The sequence below is a fragment of the Acinonyx jubatus genome, chromosome B3, assembly GCF_027475565.1.
Source record: "Acinonyx jubatus isolate Ajub_Pintada_27869175 chromosome B3, VMU_Ajub_asm_v1.0, whole genome shotgun sequence".
Classification (NCBI taxonomy): domain Eukaryota; kingdom Metazoa; phylum Chordata; class Mammalia; order Carnivora; family Felidae; genus Acinonyx; species Acinonyx jubatus.
The window spans coordinates 124,071,985-124,078,902 of record NC_069386.1 but is presented as its reverse complement, the minus strand read 5'-3'; the positions used below and the strand labels follow the sequence as shown (position 1 = coordinate 124,078,902).

The 6,918-nt window shown below is 37.1% G+C and overlaps 1 pseudogene; it reads right to left on the bottom strand.

Moving 5' to 3' along the window:
* Window positions 1–485: 485 nt before the first annotated feature.
* LOC106989108 (zinc finger protein 346-like) lies at window positions 486–6,235 on the bottom strand (annotated as a pseudogene).
* Between the last annotated feature and the right edge of the window lie 683 nt (window positions 6,236–6,918).

Sequence of the window (6,918 nt, the reverse complement as noted above, 5' to 3'; positions counted from 1 at the left end):
TCTAAGCTTCTATGGGGCAGCCACTTCCTTCTTTCCTTTCCCATCTAGGCCAAGGTCTGGTGTGAAAGCTCCAGATTTCACTGGATCTGCCTAGAGTGCAGGGAGAACTCAGTTCTTTAACTGCAGACTGGTTCAAAACTGACCTGCAAAGGAAAGACAGGCCTGGGTCTCAAGACATATGGCCCAAAAGGGCTAGGGTATGGGGAAAGCCATCCTCCAGTTCTTGAACCTCCAGAACCATCCTGTGAGTTCCCAAGTCTTCTTAAGATCCACCTCTTTCCCTTTTCCTGCCCTATAGAGCCCATTCCAAAGGGGAAGAGAAAGGGTGAATTTGCCTGGACCAATCATAGGCTATCTATGGCTTACTCCTGCCTTAGGCCCATGAATTCTCCAGGTATAAGAAAGGAGGAAGAGAAGCCAAGGGCTGACCATGGTCATGGGAAGCTGATTCATGGCTGATTTAACCTGGGGTGCCCACTGGTGCACTATCTTATACATCTTGCAGCTGATGAGTCAGTGACAGCAGGGTCTGCCAGCCGCTCCTAGTGTGCCATGAGTTTGAACCTGGTTTCCTTTTTCCTGTGTTTCTTGCCCACATAACGTCCTCAAGCCATGACAAGGTCATTGAATGTCTCATGGCAGAAGCTGCAGAACTTGTCTGGGTCTATTATGTCTCTATTCTGAGGCAAGGTTTCCACCTTAGTGGATTGCTGCTTCAACTTTCAGTTCTTTGGGTGTCTTCCCCAGGTGTCTTGGGCCAGAAGAGGGGAGGAAAAGGTCATGTGACAAATGGGGCAGCACTGGTTCTTGTCTTTGCTTCTGCTGTTTTTCTGATCTGAGCCAAGCTTCTTTGTTTCCCCCTTTAATGTCTCCATTCCATGGACTGCTAGGTGTCACTTCACTTTGTTGGCATGTTTTTTGCCCTAATAGTGTGTCAGCCTGTGGGACTCAGAAATGAGTGAGGCACAGCAAACCTTACATTGGGTATTGATGAAGAGACACTGGTTCTTCTGGATCATGTGCTCCAATTCCTCCCTCCCCACTGGTTGGGCCCAGGACACTGCTTCCCACAGGAAACACATCCTCTAGCAGTCTAGGTGCCGCCGTCCTGTTCTGTCCTTCTTGATGCTAGGGAGCTGTCATATTGCCTGGCCCCTCCACTGTCCTTAACCTCCACGTTGCCCAACATGGGACACTCCATCTTTCCCACAAGCTCTAACCTGCTGATGGCCACTCATAAACCTTGGTTTCTACTGTTGTATCTTTAAAAAAAAACAAATAAGGGGCTCCTGGGTGGCTTAGTCAGTTAAGCACCAACTCTTATGTCTGCTCACGTCATGATCTCCCGGTTCATGAGATACAGCCCCACATCCAGCTCTGTGCTGACAGTGTGGAGCCTGCTGAGGATTCTCTGTCTCCCTCTCTCTCTGCCCCTCCCTCCCTCTTTCTGTCTCTCTCTTTGTCTCAAAAATAAATAAATAAACATTAAAAAACACAAATAATATATAATAAGCACTGCCAACCCTTTCTGAGTGCTTAACCACCCCCACCCCCAAAGCACACACAGTCATTTGACCTTCTTACGAGATCCATATGTCAGAATAGTCTTAATATTGTTATTCTCCTTTCTAGTTGAGGATGTGCATTTTCTTTGAATTTAGTAACCATGAGACTCTCCTATCCTTTCATCCTGTATAACCCATTAAAATCCATTTCCCATAAAAATTAAAATATGGGCTTGGAATGGTAGTCATAGTCCAAGTCTGGGATAACTTCTGGGGAATAATTCTTCACAGCTCTGCCAACCCAATCTCATATTTGGTTAACAGAATGGGGTTCAAGAGTCCAGAAATCTGTGAAGGCTGGCTAAAATAATGATATAAGGTAAAAATCAGCTTCATTTTTAATAAAAGCCAGTATTAAAACTTGTTACTTATGATAAAAACACATTATCTGTTTTAGATAATTTAATCTTTACAGCAATCCTATGAAGAAAACTCTATTAATAGTTTTCAGCATCTTGCAGTTGGTGAAACTATATCATAGTAACTGTGGGATCTTGGCCATGTTACTTTGCCTCTTCAAGTTCCAGAGGTAGGATCCAAGCCTAGGTTTGTCTTCCTCAAAGCCCATAACTCTTAACCACGGCAACTTCTCTTATCCACACCTAAGCCACATCTGGCTTTAACAACCAAGAGTATAAAGATAAAGACAGATGCTAGCCTCAGAAACTGACCTGTAATGAATGGCATCAATCAGTGCCTATTAGAGTATTTGTTTCCCTTATGTTTTTCTAGGACTGCGAATCTTTACATCCATCTCTCCTTACTGGATTGCAACTCACCCTTGGCTTGCCATGATTTCTTTTCCAGCTGCTAACCTTGTGCACCATGGCACTGAACGCTGTCTGGCTGTCCCATGGAGAGGAGGCTGTGCAGAGCATGGCATCTGACAAAATGCAGGTCATTTCTCTGAATGAGCATTATTCATTTCTGTCGGTTAAATTCAGAGGCAGCAGCCTGCATTTCTCCCACTGGGCTGCTAAGAGGAACTGCAGAGCATGAAGAGACGTTTTGAAAATCAAAATACTATGCTGCATTCTCCCATGTTGAGAAGGGCATGTCAATTCATCTCAGCGAGACCTCATGGGGCAGAAGTTTTGTAAACACACTACAGTGGCCCTTGGGTCCTAATTTAAAATATTTCTGTTCTACTTTATTCCAGGCACTTGCTTTTTTGTCCCTGAACCAAACCCATAGTTTGTATTCAGTAGGAAAGGGAGGGAGAGCATGGCCATTTTATGTTTATTCTTCCTTGAGCTATAGACTCAATCTTAAATGCTCTTCAAATTGGAGAAGGGTCAGGGTAAAGGAGAATTCTCCAAAATATGATCGTTTCTATTTATAAATTATTGTTGTGTTACTCATTAAATCTATTTGTGTCCCTTGCATCTCCATATGAATTCCAAGATTAGCTTTTCAAATTCTGCAAAAAACAGCTTTTAATCTGTAGATCAGTTTGGGGAATAATGTCATCTTTTAAGATCTTATCTTCTACTTCATGACTATGGAATGTGTTTCCATCCATTTGTTTCTTTTTAAATGTAATTCAATAATGTTTTATGGAGGCACGTGGGTGCTCAGTTGGTTAAGCATCCAACTCTTTATCTCCGTTCAGGTCATGATCTCATGGTTTGTGAGATCGAACCCTGAGTTGGGCTCCGTGCTGACAGTGCAGAGCCTGCTTAGAATCCTCTTTCTCCCTCTCTCTCTCTGGGCCCCACCCCTTTCTCTCTCTCTCTCTCTCTCAAAATGAATAAATTTAAAAATGTTTTATTGATTTTAATGTAAAAGTTCTACACACTTCTGTTTAATTTATCGAATTTGATGCTGTTACAAATAGAATTGTTTTCTTAGTTTCATTTTCAGAATGTTCACGGCTAGTGTATAGAACTACTATATATATTTGTATATTGATCTTGTATCCTGAAACCTCGGTGAAATTTTTTATTAATTCTGGTAATTTTTCATGGATTCTTGATTTTCTATATGCAAAATCATCTTTTGATAATAGAGGTAATTTTAACTTCTTCATTTCCAATCTAGATGTCTTTTCTTTTTCTTTTCTTTTCTTTTTTTTCTTTTCTTTCTTTCTTTTCTTTCTTTCTTTCTTTCTTTCTTTCTTTCTTTCTTTCACCTAATTGGCATCTGATATAGAGATAGTTTCAATTCTCCATTTCCAATCTGTATGTCATTTATTTCTTTTTCTTGTCTAATTGCCCTGGTTAGAATATCCAGTGGAATGTTAAATACAAGTAGTGAGAGCAGGCATCTTGTCTTGTTTCTGTTCTTGGGCAGAGAAAATACTCAGTCTTTCACCATTAAGTATGATGTTAGCTATGGGTTTTCCTGCAAGTTATCTTCTACTATTAGGTCACTGGGTGTTTTATTTCATGCAAGATTGTTTGATTTTGTCAAATCATTTTTCTGTATCCAGTAAGATTACCATGGAGTTTGTGTCCTTTACTCAATTAATACGGTATATTATGCCAACTGGTTTTTCACATGTTAAAACAATCTAGCATCCCTTGGATAAATTCCACTTGGTCATTGTATATAATCCTTTTTGTATGTTGCAGGACTCAGTTTACTGCATTTTGTTGAGGATATTGTGCTGATATTTGTAAAGGATATTGGTCTTTAGTTTTCTTCTTCCTGTAATGTCTGTGGTATGGGTATCAAAGTAACTGCTCTCCAATATTTTTTGGAAGAGTTTATGAAGGATTGCCATTATTTGTTCTTTAAATATTTTACAGAATTCATCATTGAATTCTAGACTTTTTCTGGTAGGAATGTGTTAATGTACTAATTATTAAATTTGTTTTAGTGCTTTTCAGATTTTCTATTTCTTCTTAAGTTTTAGTAATTTGTGTTCTTCTGGGGTTTTGTTCCTTCATCTAAATTAACTAACTTGTTGGTATCCATTTGTTCATAGTGTTCTCTTAGAATTATATTTATTTCTGTAAGGTCAATAATGATGTTTTCTTTTTAATTCCTGATTTTAGTAACTTGAATCTTCTGCAGTTTTTTTCATGGTCAATCTAGGTTTGCCAATTTTGTTTATCTTTTTAAAGAAATACATTTGTGTTTTGTTGACTTTTTTCTCTTCTCTACTTCATTTATTTCCACTCTAACTTTATTATTTCTTTCATTCTTTTTTCTTTGGGTTTAGCTTCTATTTTTTCTAGTTTCTTGACGTTATGTCATTGATTTGAGTATAACTTTTTAATGTAAGCATTACAGCTATTAATCTCCTCTGAGTGCTGTTTTAGCTGCATTGCATAAATTTTGATATCTTGTATTATCATTTTCTTTCATCTCAAAGTACTTTCTGTTTACTCTTTACATCCATTTCTCTTTTCACCCATTGTTATTTAGGTTATTTAGAAGTGTGTTAATTTCTACACACTTGTGAATTTAAAAAAATATTTTTATTTTTAATTTTTAAATTCAGCCCACTGTGGTCAGAGAACACACTTTGTATGATTCCATAACTTGTAAATTTATTCTGGCTTGCTCTTTGGCATAATATATGGTTTAGCCTGGAGAATATCCCATGTGCACTTGAGAAGAATGTGTATTCTGTTGTTGGATGGAATGTTCTATGTATGTCTGTTAAATCTAATTGTCTTGTAGTGTTGTTCACATCTCGTATTTCCTTGTGGTCGTCTGTCTGGTTGTTCTACCAATTGTTGGGAATAGGATATTGAATTGTACAACTATTATTGTTGAATTGTCTATTTTCCCTTCAATTTTGTCACTTTTTGCTTCATGTATTCTGGGGCTTCATTGTTAGGTGCATATATATTTATGATATGTCTCCCTGATGGATTTACCCTTTTGTCATTATAAATGTCATTTTTTATCTCCAAGAATAATTTTTACCTTAAAGTCTTTTTAATCTAATATTAGTAAGCCACTTTTGTTCTATTTTGTTTACTACTTGTGTAGTATATATTTTTCCATCCTTGCATTTTCAGTCTCTTTTTGTACTCAAACTTAAAGTGTGAATTTATAGACAGCATATTGTTGAGCCACGTTTGTTTTAATGCAATTCCATCAACTTCTGCATTTGGTTTCTCATTCCCCAGATTTTCTTTTAAAGATTTTGCCCATTTTAATTGCCTCAATTACCTTGGCCACTTCAGGCATCTACATACAGTATTAAACATTTGCCACTGATTGTGTGTGTGTGTGTGTGTGTGTGTGTGTGTGTGGAATGTCCTGGGGATAGAGCTTTCCTCATTGAATGAGCTCTGAGTCAGGTTGATAAAGACAGACTCAGCAAATAAAGATAAGACCAGGAAACTGCCAAACAGATCAAGTAGTAACAATTCTCTGAGGATGAAGCTTTTTGAGGGGCTCCAAAGCCATTCTGCTCCCTCCAGTGACTATTAAACTGCTGATTTTCACTTCTAGTATGGTTCTGAAGGTGCTATATTCAAGACCATGATGGGGTAACTTTTACTTATAACTCACTTCTTTTCTGGGGAAGACATGATCAACACTCATCCAGGCTGCTATTTAGTGACATACACTCTTACAGTCTGCAAGTTCCAAATAAGGAATAATGGCTACTTTGGTTTGTGTTTTTAAGTTAAGGACTTGGATGTGATTTAATTGTTTGTCCTTAAAGAAATAAAACTTTTCTGCAGATTAAGAAGAAAGAAAGAAGGAAAGAAGGAGAAAGAGAAAGAAAGAAGAAAGAAAGAAAGAAAGAAAGAAAGAAAGAAAGAAAGAAAGAAGAAAGAAAGAAAGAAGAAAGAGAGAAAGATTACCAGAAAAAATCTACTTGTTTATATGTCATGTTCACTCAAGTTCCCCTGAAAGGGTCTTTGCTATCTTCAGACAAGTTAGATTTGCTAAATTCATTTTTTTCTATAAGCTATATAAACTGTTTATAAATTCTTGTCCAGAGGCTTAATAACATGTGCTCTAATTATTATGTGACTAATGCACCTTATTAAGACTTTTAACTGGTTTTTCTGAATGTCCAGTGCTTAAAAGTGAAGAAATAACACTATAGCCCAGAAAATTGTATCTGTTATGCTCTCTTTTTAAAAATGAATAACTATCAATTAGTCTATTTTAAAGTGCAGTTCTTTGTACATCTATACTTCCAATTTCATTGCTAAATGACCTATTATCACTTGAAGTTAAGAACTTTGAGGAATGGTGTGATAGCATATTAAAAACACAACTATTATGTTAAAAATAACTCAGCTTTTCCTAAGTAACCTTAAATGTAAAACTTAAAGAAAATATATGGGTGCTTATTTTTAGTTGTTACCTATACAAGGTACATAACTTCTATCACACACGGTAATAGAATCTATGACTTTTAGTAGTGTATATGGCC